This window comes from Tinamus guttatus, unplaced genomic scaffold (genome assembly GCF_059628265.1).
Source record: "Tinamus guttatus ecotype Peru unplaced genomic scaffold, ASM5962826v1 Tinamus_guttatus_pri_ptg000498l, whole genome shotgun sequence".
Classification (NCBI taxonomy): domain Eukaryota; kingdom Metazoa; phylum Chordata; class Aves; order Tinamiformes; family Tinamidae; genus Tinamus; species Tinamus guttatus.
The window spans coordinates 105,903-119,287 of record NW_028289032.1 but is presented as its reverse complement, the minus strand read 5'-3'; positions in this window follow the sequence as shown (position 1 = coordinate 119,287).

The following is a 13,385-nucleotide window of genomic DNA, read 5'->3' as shown; positions in this document are numbered from 1 at the left end:
GAATCACTGAATGAGCTGAAATTTGCTCTCCTGAAGTTGGTTGTGATTCTACTCTTATCTTGCTCACTTCTCTTAAAGTCCACCATCTCATGGTTGCTGTAGCCAGTGCAGCCATCAACCTTCATATCTTGAAGTAGTTATTTCTTGTCTGTGAGTAACATGTCTAGTAGAGCATCTCCCCTAGTGGCCCATCCAAAACCTCTGTAAAGAACTTGTCTTCAACACACTCCAGAAAACTTACCAATTGCTTCTTGCCAGCCAATTTGTCCTTTCCAAAGATATCAGAGTGGTTAAAGTCTTTCATGAGTACCAAGGTCTGTGATAGCAAAAGCTTCCTCCAGTTGTCTAAAAGAAACCTTCATCTATTTCCCATTCTAGGTCAGGTGGTCTATAGAAGACACTGAGCACAACACCAGCTGTGGTAGACGAGGATCAGAGGACAGATCAAAAGTTCTCAACTGACTTGCCACCATTTTCAAAGCAAATCTCCATGCATTTCAGCCCCTCCTTTGCATAGAGTGTAGCCTCTCATCCTTGCTTTTCCAGCCTGAATTTCTTCACAAAATAGTTGAAGTCGGAAGGGACCTCTGGAGATAATTTAGTCCAACCTCCCAAAAGGAAAGAGAGAGATGAGAGAGAAAAAGACAAGAGAGAAGAGAAACAGAGACAAGATGAGACACACGAGGGGGAGAGAGAGATGAGAAAAAGATGAGAAGAGAGAGACAAGACAAAAGATGAGATGAGAGAGATGAGATGAGGCAAGAGATGAAATCAAAGAATCAAGATGGGAGACGTGACGAGAGATAGGGAGGCAAGACAAGAAGAGATGAGAGACAAGAGAGATGAAAGAGTAGAGATATGAAAGATGAGAGAGAGGAGAAAGGAGACAAATGAAAGAGATCAAATGAGAGGGAAAGATGTGAGGGAGAGAGAGAGATAAGAGGGGGAGATAAGACATGAGAGAAAGATGAGAGACAGGACAGAGAGAGACAAAAGAGAAAGAAAGATGAGAAATGATAGATGAAATTGAGTCCAAAAAGAGAGATGAGATAGAGAAGAGAGATGAGAGACAGAAGGAGAGACTGAGAGAGAGATGAGAGAGACAGACAAAAAGAGAGAGAAGAGAGAGAGGAGACAGAAAGAAGCAGAGAAAGGAGATAGAGATGAGAGAAAGACAAAAGACATGAGAGAGAGAAGAGACGAGTGGAGATATATGAGAAAGATCAGAAAGAGAGACAAGAAAAACGAAACATGAAAGGGAAAGAGAAACGAGAAAAGGAGAGACAAGAGAGAGGGAGAGGGAGATATGACAGACATGAGGGAGAGGGAGATGAGGGAGATGAGATGAGAGAGATGAAGTGATGAGAGAGAGATGAGAGACAAAGGAGTAGAGACATGAAAGAAAGATGAGAGAGGAGAGATATGGGAGACATGAGAAAGACAAAACAAGAGAGAAACATAAGAGGAAGAGAGAGAGATGAGAGAGAGACAAGATGCAGAGATGAGACAAGAAAGAGAGAGAGACATAAGAGAGAGAAAATGATAAGAGAGATGAGAGAGATATGAAATTGACTCCAAGAAAAGAGAGATGAGAGATGAGATAGAGAAGAGATGAGAGGGAGAGAAGAGATGTGAGAAAGACAGAAAGAGAGAGGCAGAGACAAAAGAGATGAGAGTTAGATAAATGAGAGAGACAAGAGGGAAGAGAGATAGAGACAAGGCAAGACAGAGAAGTAGAGAAAGGAGAGAGACAAGAGAGACGAGAGATGAGAGACACCAGACAGATACAAGAGATGATTGAGACAAAAGACTGAGAGATGAGAGATTAGATGAGAGAGAGAGAGAGAGAGAGAGAAGAGAGTGGAGATGATAGATGAAAGAAATAGATGAGACAGATATGAGATGAGAGATGAGAGATAAGAGACAGAAGACAAAGGAGGAGGGAGAGGAGACGGACAGACAGGGGAGAGAAAGAAGAATGAGAGATATGGGAGAGACAAGAGAGATGAGAGAAAAAGACAAAAGTGACAAGAGAGACTAGATGAGAGAGAGATTGAGATGAGACTGATGTCCCAAGACCTTGAAGGTTCCTGAGACCAAATGCTAGGGAGAAAGAAGAAATGTAAATAGACCAGTACGATGACACGAGGAGCCTTGAACAGATAACAAGAGTTATGTGTTACAAACAGGAACAACACAAAGAAGGGATCATCTGTCCTATCAGCAATACCTTGAAGAACTGTTTGGGAACCAGGTTTTCATCAGAAACATCAACTAAGTGCAAGGAAATGGGGGGAAAGGTAATTCTGTCTGGGGGAAACATCGCCACCGACTCAAGAAACCCTCTGACTCAAAAGAAAGAGGGCGTGGTGCATGTGCAGTTATCTAAAAGTCACATAAGAAAAGCTAACCAACACTGTAATAGTTGAATTATAATATGCAGTTGATAGGTGGAATGTGTTAACAGGAACCATATAAATAATGAGTATACTGAGCTGCTCAGTGTGCTAGCTTTGCGGAATACCACGTAGCACCCATCTCTGCGCAGAAATGACATAAATAAATACCTTGGCCCTGTGTGTACTATTGACTTATTGCACACTGGGTGATGGACCCTGTTTTAGGGACAAGACAGATGAGAGAGACAGATAAGAGACAAGAGTACAGATAGATGAAAGAAAGATGAGAGATGACAGATAAGAAAGAGAAAAAGGAGAGAGACACAAGAGGGAGAGATGAGATAAATAAATAAATAAAATATAAATCAATAATAATTTAGGAAAAAAGCTCTACCTGATGTAACTGTGGATATCTTCTTTCTCTGAAGTTATTATATTTTAATCATTCTAAGCTGTTAGCATTATGGATAGTTATGTCAAATAATTCCACACATCACCATTGTTTTAAAAAAAGAATAGATTTTTTTTTTGTTCAGATTTTCTTGCTTTTTGTCTGTATTGCATGTTCCTGCTTGCACTGTCCAATAGGATGACAGAAAGATACTCATATACCATCCCCCTAACATTGCTTTTTCTTTTGTATAACTAACTGGCTGGCCCACTTTGTTTTTCAAATGCAAAGTGAGTTTCCGACTCATTAACTGTCAGATATAGCTTTTTAGCATAACTCTGGGCATAAAAGGAGTGAAAATGCCGCTTGACAGAAAGATTTATGCAGTAAAAAATGTTAGGTTGGGATTCGTGTTTCTGTAATCTGAATTATTAAGTTCATATATACCAACTTCTCGAGATATGACTAAATATAATGCACCCTTAACCTGTTCACAGTGTGCTGTCATGTTCCATCTTCACATTAAATAGTCCATCTCTTCACATATAAAAGACTTTACACTAATGATCTTTTTTTTGTTGTTATTTTCCATCTAAGCTTGCAAAGAGCTTTACCAGAAATTGATGCATTGCAAGTAAATCTGCTTCTTAAGCTATTTAACAGTATGTTTCCAGTATCGTTTTTCCACCATGTGTAAGTGATTGCAAAACCAGAGCTTTTCACTGAGCTGTCCACAACACTCGCACCCTTTCATGGGTGATTATACTCCATTTAGAACACAGACAAAGGGAAGGAGGAGGAAACAGGGAGGAAAAACACAATATGTGTAAGATGAAAGAAACAGATATTAATTTCTTAGAAAACCGTTATAGAAACTCAGATTCTTTCTCAAAATAAAATGTAGTTGAAAACATTTTAGGGACCAATGATAAACTAGGGCATACATATTAAAGAGGAAATGGAAATAGCAGACAGACAACATACACATAAAATGAAAAAAAAAAGGAACACATTTGACATTTTTACTTCATACAGCTAGAAATATTAATTATATTTTCTTAAATAGCAATAGGATTTTTAAAATAATTTTATGACAGACATTTCACCTCAGTTAAATGCAGCAACTACTTAAAGAATTGTTAAACTAGTCATCTTCTAATCCTTAAAGAGAATGATAGAAAAAAATGGTGAATTATTCCTTTCTTCAGGGAAAAATAATAGTCTATTATGTCAATCACTAAAAGGTCCAAGAAAAAAAAAAAAAACTAGATGCCTTTTACATTTAGTAGAGTGATTTAATCTAACCCCATTTAAAGGAAACAATTCATCTCTGCATTTTGGCAATTTATTTTCATCCATGCAAAAAGTGGCTACCGCATTTACACTGAAGATAGAGATCTTTTTGCAAAACAGGAGGTATACATATATATATACACACACACACACATACAGGAGGAATATAATTTTCATTAATTGGAGGCAACTGCAGAAGTTATGATAGCATACTGAAATCTGTTTGGCATGGATGCAATGCAACAAGCAATGAAGCTATATAAAAGGAGACTTTTCAGATAACAAAAAAAAAATCCACTGAAAATCAACAATGCTCATTATTAAATAACACTGGCAAGTCAAACCAATTGCATAACTTCCTAGTAAGGAGATCTTACAAAGAAGAAAAAAAAATAGATGCATTTCTTTCAGTATAAAATTAAATACTAAAAATGTTTCAGGTTAATAATACTGTCCTGCTCGCAACTAATACATGCATTAACACATACACTACATAAGTAATCCATTAAAAAATTGAAAGTTGCATAGAAACATGCATAAGATCGACAACTGATGGGGAGAGATGAGAGCCACCTCAGTAAGCAAGGCACGTGTGTCTTTGCCAACAGGTTGGCCAGCCTGGTTAGGAGGGCTTTAAACTAGGCAAGATGGGGGGAGAATTACAGAGACAGTGCAGTCAGCGTAATGCGGCTCAAGTTGGAATTTCTCCAGCAGGTGCATGCAGCTAGGGACATGCGTACAGGACATGACTGTGGAGGGTCTGTTGCAGATAGTTAGGGTCCGGCGGCCGGAAGATATCGTGCTGTACGGAAAGATAGGGCCCCTAATAGCCAATAGTGTTAGTTTATGATGTAAGCAGACAGATGTGACGTTGTAAATCTTAGCTATATAACACCTTGTTACCCATCAATAAACGCCATTTGCCGTCCACCACATTGGTGTCAGCGAGCTGATGGCCCGAGCGGCCTGGGGGTGGTCGCCGTGCCGTTCCTGAACCAGGTCGCCACGCCGTTTGAACGGCAACAAGTGGTGCCGAAACCTGGGAATCATCGCCTGGATGGGTGAACGGCGGCCGGAGCGGCTGGACCAGCCCGGCGGGGAGGACGCTCCCGGACCAACAAGGAGGATGGAAGCCCTTGTGAAGGTCATATCGCAATTACATAAATATTGGGGGATTGATTGTAAGCCAAAAGATTTTACTCTCGCTGTTACAAGGCTTTTAAAAATTAAGGTTATAGACCAGCCGGTGGATATTCTCCACCCTGAAGTGTGGGACAAATGTACCAAGGCGTTAGCCAAGGAGACGATGTCTTCGGGTTGTGGGAAAAACCTTAAGGCTTGGGGAAAAGTTGTACAGGCCTTGCAGAAAGCTATAAAGGAGCAGGAGACCTGGGTGGCGGTAAAGGACTGTTTGTTGGCCACCCCGAAAATGGGAGTCAGGGCAGCCGCACAGACTTTGCACCCCCCAGATGATGGCGATTCTGCTGAGCCTAAAGATCTGCAAGAGGGCGATACGTCCCCTCAATCCCCGAACCCCGTCCCGCTTACAGAGGAGCAAAAACAGCCGAAATCTGTTTGGGGCGAGCTAGCCGAGGAAGCTAGAAATATCGAAAAGAAGTCAGACCTTGGGGAAGTCTGGGTCAGGCCACCACCCTATGCCCCCCAAAATGGCGCTGAGCCACAAGGAGAAGGGCAGGGCGAGGATGCTCCCGGCGGGAACAGACGGGAACCGTTAGATAAACAAGAGGGGGAGGAGAACAAGAAGGAGAAAGGTGGTGGGGGTGACCGGACAGGTGAGGGAGGCCTGAGTGAGGCGCTGAGAACCAATCAGAGCGGCCATTTCAAAAAACGCGCCTCTGCCGAGGCCCACCCCGCGAGACGGAATGAACGACACTTCAATGTGAAGCAGGTTCAATTCGTTTACTATCCTCTACGGTGTAGCTTTATACAATTCTATCACCTGTAAGCGTACACACGCGCTAAGCAACAGCATTCTCATTGGTTAAGCTATAGTGTCCATGCATAACTAGCTTGCAGCTGGCTGACATTCCTTTCCGATGCTCTATTGCTGGTCCTCCCGGATGCTTATCTGGCTATGGTCGGCCTAGCTCATTAAAAAGTTGCTAACGAGCGTTATCTTCTCCGGGTGGCCTTGGTTCCCATCGCTTTAGTTCCCGGTTCTCACCGCCTCAGCTCCTCGGTTCTCATCACTTCAGCTCCTCAGTTCTCATCACTTCAGCTCCTCGTATTCCTGTAAAAGTGCTAAGGCCCCAACATTTCCCCCTCTTTTTTCAAAAACAGAATTAGCGGTATTATGCATCAAGCGTCGCAAGCATTGGCAAAAGCAAGGTAACATAATCACAAGCACGAGTATAACCATCCCGATCACGCACAAGTGGTACAACATTTCTGTAATCCATGGTCCTAAGCCTAACGATCTGAGCCAATCTTCTAATCCCCAACTTTCTTCCTTCAACTTGTGCAGCCCTTCTTTCAAGAGTGCAATCTTTTTATGGATAGACTCTGAATGATCGGATAAGTTTAAACAACACATACCTTCAAAATCCTCACACCCATGCCCATGTGCTAAAAGCAGAAAATCTACTGCGGCTCTATTCTGCAATACTACATGATTTACACTAGCTACATCTTGCGATAGCTGATCTAAAATGTCTGATGTTAAATTTAATTCATTCCTTGTCCAGCATGCTAGCTGTTTCAAGGAAGTCATTGCTCGTGCGGCAGTGCTCCCTGAGATAAGCAGGGACACGAAGATAGTTTTGACCCTTGACCAAAATCTTGGATCCCCAACTTTTGTACAATCTAACTCATGTATCGATCGTTTCTTCCTTTTGGATACAAAGGTCATCACTTGAGATATATTAGGGTGAAACAAACTCAGTCTCCCCAGATAACACGGACCTCCTTGTGGATTGGACGGTACTCCGTTCCATGCCCGGTCTCCGCATATTAAAAACACTCCTGGTGGTAGCCGTTTTGCAGAGAAGCTCGTTAATTTACATTGGGTATATGTGTGAAGATAAACATCATTAATTTTCAGCCCCGAGTTAACTGTTGCCCATTGCGATGTACTTTCTTCAAGTGCACCTTTGCTATGCAGTTCAAAACTAACCCATCCACCGTTTCGGGTGGTATTTGTGGCATTCAGACTTCCCAACAAGTCTAATTCCTCCGGCGGGGAAGTCAGAGTGCCATTCAGACTTTTAATGATTTCACATTGCCAGCACCCGTCTAACTGTTCTGCCGTTCGCTTTGATCGGTAAGAGCACATAGTAGTATTTAATAGAGTATCATTAAGCACAGCAAAATTAGCTACGTATCCATTGAATTCTTGAGGTTGCCAAACAGGGACACCTATCAAACAAGTACGAAAAGGGTCTCCTGGACGTTCCAAGCTAAGACAGAAGGCACTTTGGCCTGTCTGATTAGCTATGGTGACCCAAATGTTCTCCCTCTGCTGAATTTCTGTCTGCCATTTCCCCTGCACTATTCCCGTCACTGTTATCAAGATGATTACCAAACAGCTGAACCTGGTCCATTCTGACATCCTGGTCCATTGATTGTTCCTGTCTGTTCCGCAACCACGGTCGTACCCACTTGGCTGGTACCCAGGTCGCTCCATCTCCTGCAAGTACACAAGCATAACCCCGTCCCCACGTAATTAACTCGACTGGACCTTCCCAGATCTGTTTCTGCGGCCAGAAAACTTCTACCTGCACCTTCTTTCCTGAAAGATCAGCTGGGTTTTTAGAAAAATGGGTGAAAATAGGTATACTATCATCATTTCGAGGGTTAAGCCAATTTAAAACATAACATGCTTTACTGATTAACTCGTAGGGACTCTTCTCCCCCTCTTTTTTCAAAGCAAACAATAATTGTTTTAAATTTTGATGGTGACGCTCGATAATGGCCTGACCACCAGAATTATAAGGGATACCCGTCTGATGGATTATTCCCCATTGCTGGAAAAAGGTTGCACAGGTGTTACTCTTATACGCAGGTGCATTATCTGTCTTTATGATGTCAGGCTTTCCTAAAACAGCAATTGCCTGAGTCCAATGTTTACAGGCTGACTTGGCATTTGCAGAAGTGGCTGGGGTGGCCCATAAAGCTTTTGAACAGGTATCCACAGTAACATGTAAATACTTGAGGTGCCCAAAAGGTGCAAACTCTGTTACATCTGACTGCCATATCTGTCTTGGTTGTAATCCCCTCGGGTTAGTACCCATTTCCTGTAAAGGGGTCAAGCGTGCACAATCAGGACAAGCAGCAATAATAGCACGAGCTGTTGCTCGGGAAATTTTAAATTCGCGTTGTAACGCTCGAGCAGACTGATGAAAAAATGAATGAGAAGTTGATGCCTGCTGTTCCACCGAACAAGGAATACCTGCTGCTGACACAGCACTATCTATGACTGCATTGCCTTCTGTTAAAGGACCAGGGAGTGCAGTGTGGCTACGGATATGTGATACCCAAAAAGCATACCTCCTCTGTTGTATGATGTTCCAAAGCTGAACAAACAAGGCTTGGAGACTATGGTTGTTTACGTGCCCTATAATTGCCCTATTAATTCGTTGAACAATGCCTACCACATACAAGGAATCGATGACTATATTTATGGGCTGATCGTGAAAGGTTAAAAATGCCCAAACTACAGCTTTTAGTTCTAGGACCTGCACGGATGCAGTCTCTTTCCGAATTTGTGTTTTCCAGAGATCTGACTCCCGGAAAGCATACCCATACTTTCCAGTTTTGCTACTAGCATCCGTGAATACAGTAATCGCGTTTGACAATGGTCTTGAGCTCCGGATTTCTCGCTCTTCCAGCTCCAAAGAGGTGTGGAAGAGAGGATGCTTAGGATAGTGATTGTCCACTTTAATTCCCTGAATGGCTAGGGCAAATTCTACGCTGTTCAAGCACCATTCTTCGACTATCTCCAGAGCCTTTAGAGGCAGAATAATACTGTCAGGCTCCCTACCGGCAATTGTTCGTAAACGCTGCCGGGCTTTCAAAACTCCCATTCCAATTGCCTCATGCCTCTGAGTTAAGGTGCGTCGTAGGTGACTTGGAAGAAAAACCCATTCGAGTATAAACAAGATCCCCTTCTCATTTATCTGGGCAATGATTACTGCTACCTCCCTTTTCCGATTATAAACCACCAAAGATATTGGTAACCCTTCCTGTAATCTATAGGCAGCTGTTCCGGCTATCTTCCCCTCAATTCGTTCTAAGGCTGTGGCAGCCTGTGGAGTTAAGCTCCGCTTTTCCGCAGGCTCTTTAGCTCCTCTGAGCAGTTGAAACAACGGCTCCATTTCCTCATTGGTAATACCACAAAAATTTCTGATCCATTGGATGTCTCCCACTAATTTTTGCACACAGTTAACAGTGTTAATATTTGTCTGCAATTTAAGCTTTTGGGGTCTAATTCTAGCCTCTGTGATAACCATACCCAAATAATTCCAAGGAGCTTGCCTTTGCACTTTCTCAGGGGCAACGACCAAACCAAATTCCTTTAAACAAGTAATTAATTCCTCTTCGTGCGTAGCTGGTAAAACTTCAGGGCTTGCTACTAGGATGTCATCCATATAATGATACGTAATTAAATCTGGGTGATTTTTCCTCCACGGTTTCAGGGCCAAATTCACAAACCATTGACAGATGGTTGGCGAATTTTTCATTCCCTGTGGAAGAACTACCCACTGATATCGTTCCGATGGGCCTTCCCTATTAATCGTAGGAACCGTAAAGGCAAATTTGTCACTGTCTTCCGGGTCGAGGGGTATTGTAAAGAAACAATCTTTCAGATCAATTACTAACAAATGCCATGCTTGTGGGAGCATAACAGGTGAAGGCAACCCTGGCTGTAATGCTCCCATGTTTGCCATGCATGCGTTAACAGCTCGGAGATCATGTAACAATCTCCACTTTCCTGATTTTTTCTTAATGGTGAAAATAGGGGTGTTCCAAGGACTTGTTGACGGCTTAATATGACCTTGGTCTAATTGTTCTTTAACTAGTTCCTTTAGGTAACGCAGCTTCTCCTCTGGCAGCGGCCATTGGTCCACCCACACAGGGTCCTTCGTGGTCCATGTTAACTTTAAGGTGGGGCGGAAGCTGCCCCCAATGGCCGCTAGGGAAAAGGTGTCTGCAAGATGATTCCCCACTGGGCCAGAACATCCCTTCCCAACAGCCACAGTGATGTACACATCACATAAGGTTTTATCATGGCTCTGTTTCCCTCTTTATCCATGATGGTTACAAAGCATCGACTAACCTGCGTAGGAGATTGCCCTCCGATACCTGTCACAGGAGCATCAATTTCTTGCAGATCCCACTGAGGTGGCCATGCAAACTTGGGAACGATAGTGATATCTGAACCTGTATCAATCATCATGGCAACATCAGTAAGACGAATACCATCCGGTCCCACCATACTCACGAGTCTTGTCGGACGCTGAGTAGTTATTTTTTCACAAAAGGCAACCTGGGGGGGTCCAGAAGATCCAAAGCCTTTGTTTCCACGCTGGGCCTGTCCAGGATTAGGAACTAGAGCTCGAAAAGGTATCAATTGGGCTATCCTGCTCAGTGCTGGAATAGTAACAGGAGGATTGAAAATTTTAATCATTATGCCAATATTTCCAGAGTAATCAGCATCAATACACCCTGGTAGAACAAAAATACCCATTTTTGAAGCTGAGGAACGGCCAATCACCAAAGCGGATAGGCCCTTCCCCAGGGGACCAGTGCACGTAGATTCCAATATGTGCACATCAGAATCTCTAATTACTGTGGATTTTGCCACGGCCAAATCGACTCCTGCACTTCCGCAAGTTGCGGAGGAGAGCTCACAGAGGCAGCCATCGTTCGGGGATATTTGTTCGCCGCGTCCCTCATAACGCGGCAGCTCCCGTTTCCCTGCAACTGTGTACCATTCTTATAATATCGTGACCGACATTCTGCTGCCTTATGCCCAAACTTTTGACATTTAGCACAGTTCCCATTAAATCCTTTCGGGCCCACACCTTCAACTCTAAATTTGTTAGGACACCTTCTTTTCACATGTCCTGGTAGGCCACATTGAAAACACACTCCATGAAATCCTTTATCCCCCTTTCCAGATATTCTCCCCTCCTTGAGTGCTGTAGCCAAAGCCACGGCATGTATTTTAGCCTTCTGCTCTTCTTCGACCAGTGGTGCTCGGGAACATACTTCTATCATTTGAATAATCGAGGCCCCTGGTGGCAGAGTAGCCAACAGTTGTTTACAGGATTGATTTGCGTTTTGTGTTGCCAATTCCTTAGCCAATATTGCTTTCATCTCTGGAGGCACATTAGGTGCCATATCCAGGGCATCCTTCAGCCGGTCGACAAAACCGAAAAAAGGCTCGTTCGGCTTTTGCATTATTTTAGTATATGGCAATTGAGGTGTTCCTATCTGTGGCAGGGCAAGAAAGGTTGCTAAAGCTGCATTTTTTGATTGTTGTAATATTCTAGGGTGAAGCGCTGCTTGGGCCTCAACTGCCCGATAACGCCCATTTCCCATCAGTTGGTCGAGAGTGGCGACCCTTAACGGATCATCCATACTACAATTTAGATTTTCCAATTGCTTTTCTTCTAACCTTTCTTGCCACTTTGCTAGCCAGAGCATATAGGTAGTAGAGGAAAGCAGAAGTTCCATTATAGCCCTGCTGTCTGCAGGAACCATACTCGAATATTTAAACAAGGCAGAGACTTGGTTTCGAACAAGCTTATTATCATGTCCATATTGCATCACTGTTTTTTGTAAATCTCGCACCAATTTCCAATCTAAAGGCTCCCACTTGGGGCCCTGGGCTCCCACTACTACGGGGGCTGCTATTGGAGTTAATATAAAGTCCCCCTGTAACCGAGCATTCTCTATCAACCCCTTATACCGCGCTCCCGCGTTAAAAGTTGGATCAATAGGTGGCGCCACATCCTTACTTTTTCCCGCACTATCACTTCCACTTACAGTGGCTCGGAACCACGACAACAACCCTTCTTCATCTGGATCGCTCCCTCCAGCTGCTTCCCCTTTCTTTTGAGCCTTCCATAACTCCTCAATCTCTCCACCCAAAATGTAACCCTCCATACCAAATTTTGCCTGTAGATAATTTTTTGCTTCGTCAATTGTCATACTCCCTTCTTTAACCTTCTGCTGTACCCACTCCTTTTGTCGTTTCATAACCTCTTCATTCACCTTAGAGCTAGGAGTACCTTTTCGCGCCTCCCATTGCCCCAGCTGTTTATCCACATTCTCCAACCCCTCTACGATAGCCTTATGGGCAGCCTTATATGCTGCCTTCACATCCCTTGCCCTGGACCCACAATCTAAGCGCCGCATCTGTTCCAATAACTCCGTCATTCTCTCTGTTTGCTCCCGAAGTTCTCGTCGCATTCCTTGGATGGTACTGTCATCGTCATCCGACCCATTCGGGATCGGTACTTTAATCGGATCCACGTCCATTTCGGGCGCTGTGGGGAGTGGTCGTTCCGGGGGTGGTCGTTCCTCCCCCTCCCATGGTGGAAGATCCTCATCCACTCCCCCCCATACTTCACGTTCAGCTAGAGTTACTGGACACGCCTGTCGAGATGAAATCCCTTTTTCCTTATTGTCCATTTCCTCGTATGGATTCGGTTCAATAATTTCAGTCCACTCGGAGTCTCCTGAGCCACTCTCCTCCCCCTTTTCTCCGCCGAGTGCCTCTCGCAAAGCAGCAGCGACTTGAGCCTCCCCGTGCAATTGTTCAAGCATTAGCCGCACGGGACGATATATTTTCGCAAGTCGCCGAGCTTCCTTCGAACCTACTTGCACACCATCCCACAGTTCTTTTCCCACTCGCTCCCAGGACTCGAGCTTATATACCTGAGAAGTTTCTTCTATGAGTTTTTTCTGCTTACAAAACAGCAGCAAGTCAATTAAATCGTCTTTTGAGATCTCAGTTTCAGTCTTTTGAGCGAGCTTTAACAAACTTTCTATAATAGCACGCTCCGTTGCTGATGCAGCAATTTCCATCCTAGTTGCTGATGCAGCAATCCCCATCCTGCCCCTGACTCACCAGGTCAGTCCTGACTCACTAGGTCAGCCGTGGCCACGATCCGCCTCTCCCGGGCGCCCAGCTACTTCTCCGCTGGCTGCAGGATCCCTCGCGTTCTCGGCTCCACTCTACCCACGGTCGTATCACGTCGGGGTCACCAGATGCCGAGGCCCACCCCGCGAGACGGAATGAACGACACTTCAATGTGAAGCAGGTTCAATTCGTT